The sequence below is a fragment of the Topomyia yanbarensis genome, chromosome 3 (assembly GCF_030247195.1).
Source record: "Topomyia yanbarensis strain Yona2022 chromosome 3, ASM3024719v1, whole genome shotgun sequence".
Taxonomy (NCBI): domain Eukaryota; kingdom Metazoa; phylum Arthropoda; class Insecta; order Diptera; family Culicidae; genus Topomyia; species Topomyia yanbarensis.
Window position 1 is genome coordinate 240,262,347 of NC_080672.1, and position 16,859 is coordinate 240,279,205.

The window sequence follows — 16,859 nt, forward strand, 5'->3', positions numbered from 1 at the left end:
TGTTCTCAACATCGAATTCCTTGAATCACGTAGATGTGTTTCATACCCCGATACTCAAAATCGGTTTAGTAATAGACTGATACAAACACTGAAGAAGATTACAAGTAGTAATCGAAATACCGGTATCTGTTAAATAGTGAAGTGCAAGTGCATCTAACTAAATAAACATAGTGGAATTAAATGGAAGAAAATCTTTGAAACATTACGTACATTCCACTAAGAGCTCCGTTCGCGTATATATTGTGGTTTAGTTTTGCCCCTAAAACACCAGTAAAGCAATACTCTGTATGAAACAATCTCATTTTTAGTTAGTGGAAATTGGTAAGCGAGGACTAAAAATATAAAATGTTTAATATCTCCGCCGCTCGTGCACGGATTTTGACAATCTATAGCCAGTTCGAAAGGTATTTTAATAAGCTTTCTATTTATGTGCAGTTTGTGAGACAATATTGTATCATACATACACACACACATACAGACATTGTCTCAATTTGTCGAGCTGAGTCGATTGGTATATGAGACTCGGCCCTCCGGGCCTCGGAAAAAGTTTTCAAAGTTTGAGCGAATCCTATACATTTCTTTTGTAAGAAATGTAAAAATAAGAAAATTAATCCACTTATTGTTAAAAATCGGGTGTTTTTTGTTACAAAGCTTAACTTTGACCATTTTTTAACTTTTTTATGGTTCATGCGTTTAATGGTCCATGCATGTCTGCTAACTAGTGGTGTCTCTGATGATTTTACAGTTAAAATCTTCCGCCGAGAGGAATTTTGGGCGATCGTCTTTGGAACTGTCATTTTGTATTATTCCTAGATCAAAACTATATCAAAATATACGCAAGAAACAACACTGTGTGAGTTTGTCCAAAAAAATCGTGGGTTCTGGGTTGAGTGGTCGCTTAACGAGTAGTTACTCCAATAGTGTATTAGCTTTGAAGTGTCAGCATAAATACTGAATAGACCGATATTTTAAATACAACTCTCTTTAAATCCCATTTATAATTAGTAATACGAGAAAAACAAAAAATAAAAGTCTACGTAGACTTTTTCCAAAACCCCCTCCCCCCTCCGTAGACAAACGTAGACTTTTGCCAAACCACCCCCCCCCCCCCTTCCCCCTTATGAGTCTACGTGGTTTATGAACGGCCCCTGATGGCTTTCGAGGTGACTACGAAGTATCGAGGCAAAATAAACCAAAAGAGGAATGACATTGACAGTTAAATTGGAATTCCAAACGAAACATGGCGTCTCTTTGTTATTCTAGTCTCTTTACTTTCAACTACCAAGAAGCGCAGCGCTAATTCAGCAACACAGAAATATACCTCTGGAGAATCAACTTTCACCGCTGACCAGGTTCGCGTCCTTTTCCGCGAGTGTGACATCGGAGGTCGTAAATTACTATTTGATTCCAATGCAGTCGAAAAAATTTCCGACGTATCCAATGCAGCAACAACGTCCATTTGTAGTACCGCAATACAAAGCCACAAAGCGATCCAACAGTGTAGGAAATGTTATCATTGCATAAAGAATCAGTCCAACAACTATACCAATAGCGATATCAAGTCGATGTCCGAAATGATTTTTGGTTCTACACCGATAGCATTCCAAGGCAGCAGTTTGAAGATACATTGGTTAAAAACTCCAAAAGCCATTATGTATTCCCACGTTCTTCCTACACCGGTACGGTATAAGCCAATTGACAGCTGCGGTTGCTCCTACTGTTAACAGTAGCAGCAACCGCAGTAAAAGAGTATCTTTTTCCACCTATTTGGGCTCTGAACTGCCAAGTAATGGTCAGAGTGGACTGTACTACGACCGACATCCGTCGGGAAGCGATCTTAGCTCCATAGATACAACGTCACTACGGTCCTTTACTGTTACTTCGTCCACTTCGACACAATATGATACTTCGTACAACCACAGACAAAGGCCATCGCTGCCAATCGAGTTTTGGCATTAGGAGCTTCTGGTAGATCCCAGACTTTCAATCAACAGTGGCCTTGACTCAGGGTATGGTGGAATGGACCCTTGGGCGTTTTCATCAAGTCAATCACGCCATCTACTGTCTTCGCACCGAAACAGTCTAGCTTCAATTTATAGTGATTTCAAGTGTTTTCGAAGACTTTGTATAGATACCAGTACTGATATTCCGCAGTCTTTGAATTGCACCCGTTTAGACGACTATGGTCAGTATGGCAGCTTTCATCGACGCGTGTCGAAAAATCTTTCAACCTCATTCGAAAACCGACCCACTGTAGCAGATCATGTGGGGCACGTTGACGATCTCAATCCGACCGATTCGGTGAACAGTCAAGTGACAGCGAGCGATAGTTGCGTCGGTGGTAGAAATCGACGGAAAAGTGAAACTATAGAACTGACTAGACGAAAAGCGTTTAGCGGGCAAGTTCTTCCAACTGCGACTAATTATCACGGGAGATCTTTGCACAAAAAGGCACGTCTAGGAATTGCGTTGTGCATTCAACTAAACGATGAGATACTGCAGGAAATTGATGCATTCAGCTCGGAACACATGAGTATATTTGAATCAAAGCTTTGTCGTTTTGAGAATGGTTGCCGAAAACGCATGCTACAGGTAGCCGCAGTCACTCCAGGTAGGATTGATATAAACCCTTCACTTACCTGTTCAACCAGATGTAATAATTTATTATTATAGGTAATGCTGGCTACAGGCACAACGCAGGAGTGCCTAGTGAATTTTTTCACTGCACCACAACTGGTAAATTCCGTATGGCTAACGCTAAGCAGTGGTGCGTGTAGTCTTGGAACTCAAAGCAGTACATATCCTATTCGGGCGGCGCTTACAATTGTTAATAATTTTATGAGCGGTCTTTGTACTCCGTCCTCGCTGGCCGACATTAAGGATACAAATTTCTTCATCAGCGCACTACTAACGGCGGTATGAACGCACCACCTGGGCTGGATGAGTACCATTGTCCCTGTGAGTGGTTCCGTTGACGACTAACCGTATACTAACCGCCAATCACCCGTACTAGGTACTGTGAGCTCAATTGAGCGATTTGTGCGGAACCATCGGACACCCGGTGAAACTGTCGAGAACAATCATCTGCGGAATACTATGGATAAAATTCTAAATGTGCTATATTACTTTATAAGATGTAGCGAGATCAAGCACGTATGAGTTTTCGACGAGAATAAAGTAGAACAGGCATTCGCAGCGCAAAAGATTATAAATAATTATAGCAACAGTGTGATAGGATTTGGTGGAAATAACCGTGGAGAATAGGCAATAAGAGCATGGACGCCGAGATGGTAATGGATGCAAATCAAAAGCGATTGCTGGAGATGATCTACCATATAAAGAATGAAATTGCAGGTTCACAGATTAGAATAACTTTGACGAAACCTGATGAGACAGGACAAGAAGCTATATAACTGGACATTAATGACAAGGATGATGTGGAATATATTCGACTGTCACGATTGATCACAGATACCAACATAGGATAGGGCGAACACAGTCAAAGAATACTTTGGGGTCTTGGGCGGAATAAAGAAGGGTTTTCAATGGAGCAGATGAAGTACATTGAGGGACCGTTCATAAACCACGTAGACCGAAATTTGAGAATTTTTAAACCTCCCCCCCTAGTAGACATTAGTAGACTTTTACCAACCCCCCCCCCCCCCCCCCCCCCTTACGCCAAAAGTCTACGTAGACTTTTAATTTTTTTCATTCGCGGGAAATGTGAAATTAGCAAGAAGCACATTATAATGTTCAATTAAAAATTAGCAGATTTATTTCAATCTTTTTAAATATTAAAGAAAGGTTTTTCACATTGGTTTTTTGTCTATGATTGATCAAATCAATTAATACCAATTCAAGGTGCTTTCCAACGTTAGTCACTCAAATATATGTAAAAAGATGTATTGCTTTAACTAGCTTAAATTTTGGCCGAAGTGCGACCTACACCAACAATGCAGAATTGCTAAACACTTTTTGAGCCTTAGTGGTGCATTCAAAATTGTTAAATTATAACAAACAATTACAAAATAATACTGTCGATGTGTACTATCATCTAGACTAAAATAATAAACCAAAAATGCTCACAAATTTCACTTTTCGTGAGCAAGTTTCAATATTTCTAAGATAATAAGATAATCTAAATTGCCTTCTTTGATTAAGGGAACGAAGCTATTTAAATCTTCCCGAAAATATTTATTTTCCTTATGTAATTAATAGCCGTATCACCTAAGAATATTCGCAAAGTATCAAAGTTCAACTCCGAATATTTTCGAAGATAAATATAGCAGAACCGGTTTGCACGGAGTTGCGTAGGATCAAGATGTATTTAAAGATTTTGAAATCAGTGTAAATGATTGCAAGAGAAACTGATTAACTCGAGTAAACACTTTGTTGTAGAAGTTTAACTACACTACTGCTAATCCACCTAGCAGTGAGATGAGACATTTCTTACACATTTCACTATTGGATTAGTTTGCAGAACTCACGAGAAGTAGGCACCCCACTAGAGGTGGGATGAAAACAGTCTTGCACGAATAAAATCTCGAATAAACTAAATAAATTATAGAAATCAACAAAACGACCGAAAAAAAAGGAAAGCAAAAAATGAAATAATAGGTTTTCAAATTCATAAAATGAGTAGAAAAATTAATGTAAATCAAAATTATAATATACACGAATCAAATTAGATTAGGTTATTAAATAAAAATTAAGATTATATTTAGAAATAGTTATAAGATTAATAGAATAAATTGACTCTTACTAACAAATTGAATGAAATAGAACGAATAACTGAACATGAAATGCATAAAATTAAAGATATGAATAAAATGAATCAAATGAAATGAATCACACTTATCAAATGGATCAAATGAATCAAATGAATCAAATGAATCAAATGAATCAAATGAATCAGATGAATCAAATGAATCAAATGAATCAAATGAATCAAATGAATCAAATGAATCAAATAAATCAAATTAATTAAATGAATCAAATGAATTAAATGAATCAAATGAATCAAATGAATCAAATGAATCAAATGAATCAAATGAATCAAATGAATCAAATGAATCAAATGAATCAAATGAATCAAATGAATCAAATGAATCAAATGAATCAAATGAATCAAATGAATCAAATGAATCAAATGAATCAAATGAATCAAATGAATCAAATGAATCAAATGAATCAAATGAATCAAATGAATCAAATGAATCAAATGAATCAAATGAATCAAATGAATCAAATGAATCAAATGAATCAAATGAATCAAATGAATCAAATGAATCAAATGAATCAAATGAATCAAATGAATCAAATGAATCAAATGAATCAAATGAATCAAATGAATCAAATGAATCAAATGAATCAAATGAATCAAATGAATCAAATGAATCAAATGAATCAAATGAATCAAATGAATCAAATGAATCAAATAAATCAAATGACTCAAATGAATCAAATGAATTAAATGAATCATGCATAAATAAAACAAACGAATCAAATAAACAAAATGAGCTGAAGTGATAAAATGAATACAAAGAAGAAAATGAGCAGAATTAAATGCATTGATTAAAATGAAAAATTGAACAATGGTAAAAGGTTATAAATTAATATAAAGAAATAAATTGAATCAAATAAATTATTTGGATAAAATGATTAAAACTGAAAAAGTAGTCAAATTATTAAAATAAAGAAGCTGAACAAAATGAATAAACTGGAAAAAATGAATAAAATGCATACAATGAAAACAATGAATAAAAAAAGTTAAATGAATGATATGAGTAAAATGCACAAAAAGAATAAACTGATCAGAGTGAATCCAAAGAATGAAACGAATAAAATAAGTAAAATGAACGCAGATGAACAAAACGAATAAAAAGATGCGGAATGAAATAATTAATTAAAATGAAATGGTCATATATTTTAAGCTAAAAACATTTTTTAATAAAGAAAATGAATAAACCGGATTGTGCGAATTTGAGAACCATTGCATCAGAAAGTTTTGAAATGTTTTTGAAAATCCCTTCTTCTGAGAAAAGGCTAATAAATATGCAATGGACTTTCTAGGGCTTCCATCTTTTTTGGTTTTATTCTTTTTGTTTTCATGCTTCTTTACTTGACGGCGTCGTTTTAAGATTATCTGGTGTTTCTACTTTATTGTTGGACCTTAGTTAGTTATCAGGAACCTGGATCGTTCAATTTGCTTTGGAATTCGAAGTTTACTTTTTGGTCACATATTCTCGAAGATTTATGTACAAAATAGAATTTACTGGTCCAGTATTTTAACGCGCAATTGAATACAGTAAAGTGAGACAAGGTCACATGTGCTTTCAAGTCCCTTAAACAGAGAACGACAGGGAGAATGTGATTCGTGAATGAGACAGGTACATATTTCAAAGTTTTTATTTGCATTGAAGTAAATAGTGTGAAATGTCTAGGCTATGTCGATAGCATAAAAGCCGTGCATTCAGTTGATTGCAATGCAGTCTCTTTCCATTCATCCTTATAGCTTTCATATTGTTTCGTTCGGAATTCTCGTGCAGGAAATAGGGATGAATAAGTCCTATACAGACCAATACTGCGAAAAAGAAATGGTTCAAACTACTCAGTATATCCAGATATGGGCGACGATAAGTTAGAAGACACATTGTAGTTGCATCCCCCATCGAGAGTGGGTACTTTGGGAGACTTCTTTTCCTGGATCAAATTTGTGGATAAAACTCCAAGGGCGCGTTGATCCTCCACGAGCATAGTCCAGGTCTCGTGGCCGTAGAGGACCACCGATCTAGTCAGCGTCTTGTAGATAATCAACTTCGTGTGGCAGCGAATTTTGTTCGACTGGAGCGTCCTCCGGAGTCCAAAGTAGGTACGATTTCCCGCCAAGATCCGTCTCTGAATTTCTCTGCGGTTATCACTATCGTCGGTTACCAGTGAGCCCAAATACATGAATTCGTCGACCATCTCGATTTCGTCACCGTCAATCCGAACTCGGGTGGGAGGTTCACATTATCGTCTCTAGAACCTCTTCCTCTCATGTATTTTGTCTTCGAAACATTGATGGCAAGTCCAATCCTGCTGGCTTCGGCTTTCAGTCTTTGAGCATATGTTTCATTCAAAATTCAATAGAGATACGAATAGTTTAAATATCGCACGTGGAATGTGTTTTTTAGAAATTTTCATCGTCAAACTTTCATATTACCCAGCGAAGCTAAATATTTTTCTGATATAGCCATGAATTTCCTTAATTATAGTGTAGATACAGGCTTTGAATACAATTGAATTAAAGTTGAGTTGATGTAGCAGCAGACAAAAAATAGTATTGTTTTCTCAAACCTTCGCATATACAATTAATAAATATTTCAGATCGGCAGAAGATCTTATCACACAACTTAGAAATGGATACAGAAATAGCTAGATAGATGCGATAGAAGAGAGACAGAGATAGAAAGAGAGAGAGAGAGAGAGAGAGAGAGAGAGAGAGAGAGTGAGTGAGTGAGAGAGAGATGGAGGGGGCGTGTGAGGAATGGCAAATGATGGTTAATGAAGTGAAATTATTTTTATAGGTATATTATTATGATATATTGATTTCTTACATTCTTATCATGAATAATGTAAGTAATATTTTTTGCGCCATAACCAATATAACCTAAATCTTGCAAAAGAGCTAAATGTTCGCTAAATTTTTGGGCTTCAAACATACAGTTGCTTTCGGTGACGCCACGAGTACACCCAAAACAAAAATCTCTTGCAATAATTGCAAGCGACAATCACTTGCAAATAATATTAGCATCGCTTGCAATTTTACAGTGAAAACCGCATGCAATTTTCGCAAGCATATCAAATCACTGCTTCTCTCGTTATACGTACATAAGTTTCTTCAACACACTGACAAAGGATTACCACCACATTCACGTGCCTGGGTGTTATAGCAACGTACGGCGAGTTTTTATTTAGCGTCTACTTTTTATTCATTTCTCACCAACATCATCAAACGCAGTTTAGTGGCGTATTCATTGCACACGAGACATCATCGAATTACGGATGGGCTGATTGTACGAGTTTTAACGCTTTGTTTTCATGTGCAAAGATAGAACAGTGCCCATAGTCGGTTTTGCGATGTGCAAGGACGTGAGCTCAAATCTGGGAGCGCCTTTTACTTTTTTCATTAATCGTGAAATCATCCAAGTGTTTATATGCGACTTTTATCCACACATAATTATCTGACCGCATAGTAGGATGGATAAAGCATTAGTTAGTGATCCTGCCTGTGCGGAGCTCGTTTTTCAATGCCCTGCTGTCTTTTTATCTAACGCATATTGGTCACCAATACTCAGACATAGGCTAATACACACGTTTGTTTTCTGTTTCTTGCATTCCATGCAAGGAAGCTTCTTGCAATTTTTGCTCATTACCAGAACGCTTGCAATTTTCGCTCGTGTTTATTGCATTAATGTAAGCGATTCTTACCGGTTACGTTTTGGGTGTATAATGATATGAGAAATCTTTTTTCTCACTACTTGGTGAATTACTTGTATTGATATACAATCCAACATTTACATCATGATTGAACGCAATACCTAACCCAAGGGATAAATACTAGAACTCACTGTTTCTTTATCAACACATTATTTTGTCTTTGAAGTGAACTTATATATTGATTTTTGAGAAATAGTTAATTTACTATAAAGGTAATTCACAAAATGTACTCAACATCGAATTCCTTGAATCACGTAGATGTGTTTCATACCCCGATATTCAAAATCGGTTTAGTGATTGGTGGTTCAGCCATTGCTGAGATAATTACATGACATTTTGTACGTACATACATACATACATACACACACACATACAGACATTGTCTCAATTTGTCGAGCTGAGTCGATTGGTATATGAGACTCGGCCCTCCGGGCCTCGGAAAAAGTTTTCAAAGTTTGAGCGAATCCTATACATTTCTTTTGTAAGAAATGTAAAAATAAGAAAATTAATCCACTTATTGTTAAAAATCGGGTGTTCTTTGTTACAATGCTTAACTTTGACCATTTTTTAACTTTTTTATGGTTCATGCGTTTAATGGTCCATGCATGTCTGCTGGTGGTGTCTCCGATGATTTCACAGTTAAAATCTTCCGCCGAGAGGAATTTTAGGCGATCGTCTTTGGAACTGTCATTTTGTATTATTCCTAGATCAAAACTATATCAAAATATACGCAAGAAACAACACTGTGTGAGTTTGTCCAAAAAAATCGTGGGTTCTGGGTTGAGTGGTCGCTTAACGAGTAGTTACTCCAATAGTGTATTAGCTTTGAAGTGTCAGCATAAATACTGAATAGACCGATATTTTAAATACAACTCTCTTTAAATCCCATTTATAATTAGTAATACGAGAAAAACAAAAAATAAAAGTCTACGTAGACTTTTTCCAAAATCCCCTCCCCCCCTCCGTAGACGAACGTAGACTTTTGCCACTGTTAACAGTGCGGAATATCAGTACTGGTATCTATACAAAGTCTTCGAAAACACTTGAAATCACTAGAAATTGAAGCTAGACTGTTTCGGTGCGAAGACAGTAGATGGCGTGATTGACTTGATGAAAACGCCCAAGGGTCCGTTCCACCATACCCTGAGTCAAGGCCACTGTTGATTGAAAGTCTGGGATCTACCAGAAGCTCCTAATGCCAAAACTACTGTTAACAGTAGCAGCAACCGCAGTAAAAGAGTATCTTTTTCCACCTATTTGGGCTCTGAACTGCCAAGTAATGGTCAGAGTGGACTGTACTACGACCGACATCCGTCGGGAAGCGATCTTAGCTCCATAGATACAACGTCACTACGGTCCTTTACTGTTACTTCGTCCACTTCGACACAATATGATACTTCGTACAACCACAGACAAAGGCCACCGCTGCCAATCGAGTTTTGGCATTAGGAGCTTCTGGTAGATCCCAGACTTTCAATCAACAGTGGCCTTGACTCAGGGTATGGTGGAACGGACCCTTGGGCGTTTTCATCAAGTCAATCACGCCATCTACTGTCTTCGCACCGAAACAGTCTAGCTTCAATTTATAGTGATTTCAAGTGTTTTCGAAGACTTTGTATAGATACCAGTACTGATATTCCGCAGTCTTTGAATTGCACCCGTTTAGACGACTATGGTCAGTATGGCAGCTTTCATCGACGCGTGTCGAAAAATCTTTCAACCTCATTCGAAAACCGACCCACTGTAGCAGATCATGTGGGGCACGTTGACGATCTCAATCCGACCGATTCGGTGAACAGTCAAGTGACAGCGAGCGATAGTTGCGTCGGTGGTAGAAATCGACGGAAAAGTGAAACTATAGAACTGACTAGACGAAAAGCGTTTAGCGGGGAAGTTCTTCCAACTGCGACTAATTATCACGGGAGATCTTTGCACAAAAAGGCACGTCTAGGAATTGCGTTGTGCATTCAACTAAACGATGAGATACTGCAGGAAATTGATGCATTCAGCTCGGAACACATGAGTATATTTGAATCAAAGCTTTGTCGTTTTGAGAATGGTTTCCGAAAACGCATGCTACAGGTAGCCGCAGTTACTCCAGGTAGGATTGATATAAACCCTTCACTTACCTGTTCAACCAGATGTAATAATTTATTATTATAGATAATGCTGGCTGCGGGCACAACGCAGGAGTGCCTAGTGAACTTTTCCACTGCACCACAACTGGTAAATTCCGTATGGCTAACGCTAAGCAGTGGTGCGTGCAGTCTTGGAACTCAAAGCAGTACATATCCTATTCGGCCGGCGCTTACAATTGTTAATAATTTTATGAGCGGTCTTTGTACTCCGTCCTCGCTGGCCGACATTAAGGATACAAATTTCTTCATCAGCGCACTACTAACGGCGGTATGAACGCACCACCTGGGCTGGATGAGTACCATTGTCCCTGTGAGTGGTTCCGTTGACGAGGCAGATACAGGATCCACTACAATACAGCTAGAGAATGAGAAGCTGTGTAAACTAACCGCCAATCACCCGTACTAGGTACTGTGAGCTCAATTGAGCGATTTGTGCGGAACCATCGGACACCCGGTGAAACTGCCGAGAACAATCATCTGCGGAAACCTCCAATTGAGCAATACCATGGATAAAATTCTAAATGTGCTATATTACTTTATAAGATGTAGCGGGATCAAGCACGTATGAACTTTCGACGAGAATAAAGTGGAGCATGCATTCGCTGCGCAAAAGATTATAAATAATTATAGCATGTGATAGGATTTGGTGGAAATAACCGTGGAGAAAATAGAGGAGAACACAAATCCCCCAGATTGTTGTCATCCGGATCTGGGATGGTTCGCAAGTCCTGATAAGCGCGAACTTCTCAGGTTAATGAAGAAAACCGTCATGAATGATATTCCAAACCTTCTGGCTTTTCGTGATTTACGGTTCATTCAGCTGGAGCTTAGAAAAAAGGCTAAAAGTCTGGAGCAGGAGTCATTATAGCCATAAACGTAGACTTTCCTTCAGAAGAAATAGAAACCATGAAATATATAAAATTTGAACATATATGGGCAAAAGCAGTAATATCATGAGAAGTGCACATATTCTCCTCTGTGTACTTTCCACCTGAAAATGCTCACAAAAAATCATTTGAACTATTTTTTCAAACTGTAGAATCTATCATGTCAAACATGGTACCTGTAGTAAAACTGCATATTTATGGCGACTTTAATCAACGTAACGCCAACTTCATCGTAGACATTGAAAACGAATCTATCTTACTCCCAGTCGTACGGGAAAATGAAACACTTCAATACTTCTTTGACAAAATATCTGAATTTCGCCTGCACCAAATCAACCATGTAAAAATAGACAAAATTCATATACGGTTCCAGAAATATAGACTAAACTATCCGGTCACATATAAAATTCCCATATAAGCCGGGGCTCAATTTTTTTTTTTCAAAGGCCCCATGAAATTTCAGAAATCGAATGCATATTTTTGATGCTAGACATTTTTAAAATTCATGAAGCACGTCGAGATTTTATGAAAATTTTTTTTTATAAAGATCGACTTTTTGGGACTTAGCCTGTTTCGCTCCTGTTTTCAATTCAATATTACCGTGGCTGTTTTTTCTTTTGCAAAATTTTAGAACTCGAATAATGATTTCTTTTCTTGTGTATAGTTGTCAAGTCACGTATAATAAAATTGCAATGTATACATTTGAAAGCTTTTAATAAATATAAGCAACTAAAAAATTCTCATGTTCATGATTGAGAAAGGCTCAATTGCACCGCTAGGTGGATTAAAGCAGGCTTTTTATTTATTAGTTTAAAATGTGCTTTAAGATGTTAAAAATGATATCCCTAAACATGGAAGACGAAAGCAATACATAAATGTAAGGGATCCCGGGGCTAGTTGGCGGAATCCCTTTTTCTCTGTTTCTATTAGACATATAGTGCTGCCTCTTCTTGTGTACTTCAAGTTATGTGAAATCCATTATCCAATGTGGTTTTGTTGCAAAACGATTTGTTTTGTGGAAGTTGTGGGTGATATTATGTTTTCGAGCATACCAAGTAAATTTTCTAAGTTTTAAATACTTCGCGTTATTTAAGGCGATTTCTCGAATGGTTATATTTTTCGATAGTGCGTGAAAAGAGCTTTCAGTATCCGTATAGATATTACATCCATCCACAAACAAAAGTTATATTTTAATTAGTTTTTAATAAAATATGCGGTTGGGGTAAGTTGGCGGTGCTGCACGCGAGGCAAGTTGGCGGTACTATTTACAGTGCAAAAAAGTCATCAAAAAATTTTATTTCTGGAATTCACTCTAAAGTAAGAAAATCTTTTTCTTGGGGGCCGTACACAAATGACGTAGCTTTTTTTCGGCGATTTTTGACTCCTCCCTCCCCCCTCGTAGCATTTGGTCACAAAATTCTAACCCCCCCTCGTAAATAACGTAGCATTTACCTACCCCCTCCCCCTCGTCCCATGCAAAGCGCCCGGGCGATGAAAAAAAATTACATATGTTTTTCAATTATTTTAAATACATGTCCTTTCAAAATGTTTCATTTTCAAAAAAAAGTTTCAAAAATTTCAAAAGTTAAATCCGCATGCAAAATCTTTTCGTATTATTGTAATTCCGCGAATCGTAAAATTTACCTCATGAAAAACCGCATCAAAAGTAACTTGTTTGAATTTAAATTTATTTCTCTTGGGAATGGAGGATCATTAAATTGTTTTCTCTAAACAATGGGTTTTAAACTTAATGCTACGTCGCACAACTTCTGACCCTACCCTCCCCCTCGTCACACTTCGTCACAAATGTGGTATACCCTCCCTACCCCCCAAAATGCTACGTCATTTATGCATGGCCCCTTGTGTATCTCGCCAATGTAGGAGACATTTATTCCGGTCAATTGCATGAAGAATTTAGAAAATTTGCTTTTGAATAGGGAGTACGCGTCAAATTCAAAATGCCTTGGTATAGAAACTGAAATATAATAGCAAATGTCGGTTAATATACAATACAGAAAAGACTTTCAACACATTCCAAAAGAAGCTTTGAAGTAATTGAATCTTCATTTGATTGCTTAGTTTTTGGCGTATACTCACATACCACCAACTTACCCCGGGGCCGGAATAAGTTGGCGGGTTTTCCGCGTCCCATATTTTTGTCTCTAAAAATGGAGACAATGCATCAAACACTTTAAAAAAATCAGAGATGTTGCCAATAGTCTGCTCTTTCATGCCGCGTGTTCTATTTTGCAAGATCTACCTATATCAAAGCGATAAAAATTGAAAACTGAAAACACCGCCAACTAGCCCCGGTCTCCCCTACAAATTTAAATTCGGCCCCAACGTCTCATATGAATACCCCGTGTGTACTGAAAACTTTAACCACTGTATAATTTGTAATAAATCGATTTTTCATTTATTAGTTTAAAATGTGCTTCAGGATGTTGAAAATGATATCCCAAAACATGAAAGACAAAAACAATACATAAATATTCAAATCTTGTGCATACCCTGTGTATACTGAAAACTTTAACCCCCTTTTTCTCGAAACAACTTTTTTTGAGCTGGCCGGAAACGTAACTCGAACAAATGATTTTTGATTGCTTCGAAATTTTCACAGTATATTCGAAATTGATTTCTCCAGCGACGTATGAAGGATTTTCTTTTTTCATTGCTTAACTTTCTTTAAATTAACAATTTTGTATCGATTTTTATGACAATTTCGGCGTTTTTTCACTCAAAAGTGCCATTTCGCGTAAAATCAAAATATCGAAAAAAAATCCTACTTACGTCGCTTGCTATTGAAATAAGGAATCAGAGAAACTTTAGTTTTTGGCTCTAGGTAAAAAATTACGGGAGAAATTTGCCTACTTTTTCGTGCACTACAGTGGTGTAACCCTTTAATTTTTCAACAACATGTGTCTCTGAGAAGGCGAATGTGCCACCGAATAAATGAACGTCATTGGTGAAATGATGAGCTGCGCTATTTTCGAAATCAGCAGAGATACGGATTTAAGCTGCATACCAACTCCAACTTTGAACGGCACGAAGGAAAGTTCTTGAAGATTTATGCACTTGGGAACTAATTTTCGAATGTGAACAGTCTCCCTGGTGTACAAGCTGCATTTCACCAAACCACGTTCATTTGGATTGAAGCCCGATAAGTGAAGCCAAAACATATCTTTACTTGTTTTCCGTATAACCAGTGGAATAATTACGTTTGGATCGATATCTTTCGTACCTTTCGTAACGTTAGAAACAAACTAATCAAAATCGCCATTAATCGTGAGACGTTTTCGCGTATCGCTGGATCTTTCGGTCAGCTTGATCTTGAAGTATAATTGGAATTTTGATTTTGGCGCTGTTTTGCCACATCTCCAACCCAAAAGTAGCATTTGCCATCATTTTAGTAAAACACACCAAAAAATAATGAAAATTAAACGACATGTGAATCAATACGAATGTAAACATACAAAGTTTGAATAAAAAATTTGATTGAAAATTAAGTTGAATTCAATGGACTCAATGAGAGAATCACAAAGCATGTGATTTTACACTTTCGTTCGTGTAATATTACATGTCAATTGTTTTACAGCAATATGCGATTAAAAATACATTCAAGAGCATTGGTTTGCCGTTTAATGAAACTGTAATTTTCAATCAATGTGTAAAATTACAATAAATATCGCTGAAAAAAGCACGACAAGTTGTGTGCATTTGTGCTGGAACTTAATTTTACATTCATATTCATGCTCCAAATAGGGTGATGTGCCTATTATGGCAGTAGAGCCTATTGTGACCCTATTTCGTACCCCTTGGTTTCGAACCAAGCATATGAGATAATGACACTATCGATTTGGCTAAAACAGGTGAGAAAAAATAAGCTCAAGTTATATGCTTTATTTGTTGTGCACATATGTATTTAGAACTATCCTCAAAATCCAACTTTTAATTAAAACAAAATCAACTTATTGAAATATCTACTAATCCGCCTCACTCACGTAGTGAACCGAAACTGGATGCAACGGCGCTTAACAAAATAAACACTTACGAGCCAGCATTTACCGCCTCATATCTCGTTATTCCGGCACAAATATACTAAACATTGCACTGATACATACCTTTATTTTAGCTGGAGAACCTTTTTACGATAATTTCACTTTAAAATCACTCGTCAAGCACTAGAATAGGCCTAGTGTTATAATAGGATAAAACTAAATACGGGGGTTCCTATTATTGGCATGTTTTGCTGATACACTACCACAATCAAAACCAACTTTTTGCATCCATCATACAGAAAAGAATCACCAGTGCGGCCAAACCAAAACATGAAATTGTAAATATAATGTAATGCAATTTCAAGTATAAGTAATCAATTATTTCAAGTTATTCAACTAATTGTTGATTGCAGATATTTTATTTTCATCTGCACATACAATTCGGATCGGGAGAAAGCAATGTGTGATGTGAAACTTGTCATTCCAGTTGCTAACTTTCGAATGGGTTTTTTTTCTGGGCGCTCTTCTACTAACAGCTGATGAGTTTCATTGATGTGCGTGATGTTTACGTTTGTTTTGATCGGCTGAAAAAAGCAGAATGATTCGTTTTACAAATCACACGTTGGCGTCCATGATCTGGATACCTAGTTAGAATCGACGCAAATGGAATATGAGGCATTGCGTTTCAACTAGATTGTTTTTCGATGAGGTGGAAATTGGCACACCCATGAGGCGATATTTGGATCGTTGAGGTGGGAATAGATTCACAGAATGGAACATTTATTTTTATTTATGCTGAAAATTGAGGCAATTCTGCTAAATAAGCATTATATAGATGTTTAAGAAACAGTACACTGATACTTTATTCTGAGAAAGGTTATAGATAATATGGCTTCTTTCAAAGTTGTTCAAAAAATAGTGCAACCCTCTCCCTAATGGTGCCAAAATAGGGTCATCACCCTATGTGCATGAAAATAAATTTAAAATTACAAAATATTTTTTCTGTGAAGAGTTGAATAGAATAACGCACTTTAGATGGAAAGACGACTTACAAAGTCCACTACAAATTATTTCTTCTTGTTTTTTTTTTTTCATTTCACGAGTACATTTTGCACAAACCGGCGCAGTAGCCATTATAAAGTTACGGCTCGGAATAGGTGTACTCCAGATATGCTGCACGAAGATCTGTGATCGGGGTTTAAACGTTCAATGTAAAAAACGGATAAAAAAACAAAACACACTGGTTAGAAAACGAGTAACTTCTTCTTTCTTACGACTGTAACTATGACGTTTCTATCTAGCATTCACCCCTTTGCCCTTTGCATAATGTTAGTCAACCCCGTCGTCTTACGGTG

General features: G+C 36.9%; 1 pseudogene; it reads left to right on the forward strand.

Moving 5' to 3' along the window:
• The first annotated feature begins 1,635 nt into the window (after positions 1 to 1,635).
• LOC131687816 (folliculin-interacting protein 1-like) lies at positions 1,636 to 4,893 on the forward strand (annotated as a pseudogene).
• The last annotated feature ends 11,966 nt before the right edge of the window (positions 4,894 to 16,859 follow it).